General features: G+C 31.7%; 1 protein-coding gene across 1 annotated transcript in view; it reads right to left on the reverse strand.

The window, feature by feature from the left end:
* The window catches only part of LOC127835902 (uncharacterized), a 30,822-nt gene extending 29,919 nt beyond the window's left edge, over positions 1-903 (reverse strand). Inside the window, exon 1 of the mRNA XM_052362322.1 lies at positions 662-903. The gene's annotated coding sequence lies outside the window, so the exon portion shown is untranslated. The remainder of the gene's footprint in view (positions 1-661) is intronic.
* Between the last annotated feature and the right edge of the window lie 969 nt (positions 904-1,872).

The raw sequence follows: 1,872 nt of genomic DNA on the forward strand, positions 1-1,872 counted from the left end.
TACTAATTTCTTTTTTTTACACAGCGCCTTACTTAAGTATCAATGCGTTTTGATACGGTGTTTATCTGCAACGCAGGGAGCTTCAAGTTTTTCTTTGTCGGAGGCGTAACTTTAAAATGAAATGGGAACATAAGAATACATAAAGAACTTAATACGCAATTTCAACCAACTGTGAGAAACATTATAAACAGTATAATATTTACATCTCAAATACGTTCGTTCTCGTCTCGTCTTCAAATATTGCATACAAGCTAAAGGCTTTTTTTATATTGTGTAACTCTACACCTGGTTGCGAAATAAATATTGAGGGCAGAGTTACAAATACAAAGAAAGATAAAGCCGTTGGGAACAAATTATATATTGTAATTTACTGTTAAGGAAATTACATATCCAATAGAATATAATTTATGTTTTTCATTATAATATTAATATTCTTATAATATTATTGTATATTTACCATTCTACAATTTCACATAAACGGATTTTAATTTACATTCTTAAACAAAAGTATATCAGTTATAATAATAATAATTCGTATTAACCACGATGTACGTCCATTATGTTTTGAGAGGAACATAAGTTGCACAATGTTAATTAGTATAACTACATATTACTCTCACAAATTCAAATAACCGTACAGAGCTTGTGTCTTGTTACATACCTGATTTCGTTTCTTCAGACAAGGTGTGTACCTTTGCCTTTTAGGATTAAGCAAGGTTTGTAGAAAACATACTGTATTTTGTCCGATACAAACTGCTTAAATTAAACACCTTCACGTCATTCAAATAATTTCATGTTCACAATCCAACGCCTCATCAAGACAAAATACTCGCAAAACATGATTGAACTAAAAGCTTAAAACCAATATTCCGAAGGCAACTATACCGATGCGTAATCGTATAGTTAAGAGTTAAGGCACTACTGTCATTATAATATGGTGAATTTGACACTCATTTGCTTGGTCACGTGATATAAATACGTTCTTTGATTGGCCGCTTAATGAGGCATTGAATTCGGACCATATTTGGAGATATGGTTTGTATGTTTATGTTTATTAATAGATTTCTATGAAGAACATAATGCGTCAAAGCGTTACACAAATGAGAAGTAAGAGGTTTTAATCAATTGCAAACATGTTAAAACGGATAAAATACACGTGAAGAACGGCTTCGATTCAATCTTATTGTTAAACTAGTGTAAACAGCGACGATCAAATTACAATGCGGTATCTAGTTCCACTTTTTAATAAGCAAACTTTTGTTGTTTATAGAAGAAAATAATTTGTGTATCAAGGTCACGATTTCATATACAGTATTATGTTTTAAAGAAAGATATTTGAAAAAGTATGTGATGCAATTGTAGATAAACAGGCAAACACATTTGTAGAAAAAAAGAAAATATGTGTCTACAATCACACGAAGACGGGTCAATGAGCTCTATATTGTTCCACTGAACCATCAAAACGCGAGAAAAGTTAAACCAGTGCTTATCGTCAATCCAAGGGACTTCGCACCACTTCAATATCACCTCCTGTTACAATCATTATCGCTTAACAAACGACCATACACATGGAGCACGTAAAGAATATCGTAATCAAGAAAGAAGAATATAATGTGTATATATACGTAAAAAACAAAAGACTCATAATCTCGTGCAATCACAATATTACACCAACATTTATTATCTCTGAATACAAACTTAAAGCATAAAAATAAAAACTTCAGCCATAATTCAAATCGTCCTAACGTTCGTGAGTTGAATATGCTAACTCGGTATTATTCCTATGATTTATGAATAAGGAAACATACCAGCATTTACTTCTTTAATACTAGATTACAATAGCTACCCGGTCGTCTACCACTATGGAATGCA

This window comes from Dreissena polymorpha, chromosome 6 (assembly GCF_020536995.1).
Source record: "Dreissena polymorpha isolate Duluth1 chromosome 6, UMN_Dpol_1.0, whole genome shotgun sequence".
Lineage (NCBI taxonomy): Eukaryota > Metazoa > Mollusca > Bivalvia > Myida > Dreissenidae > Dreissena > Dreissena polymorpha.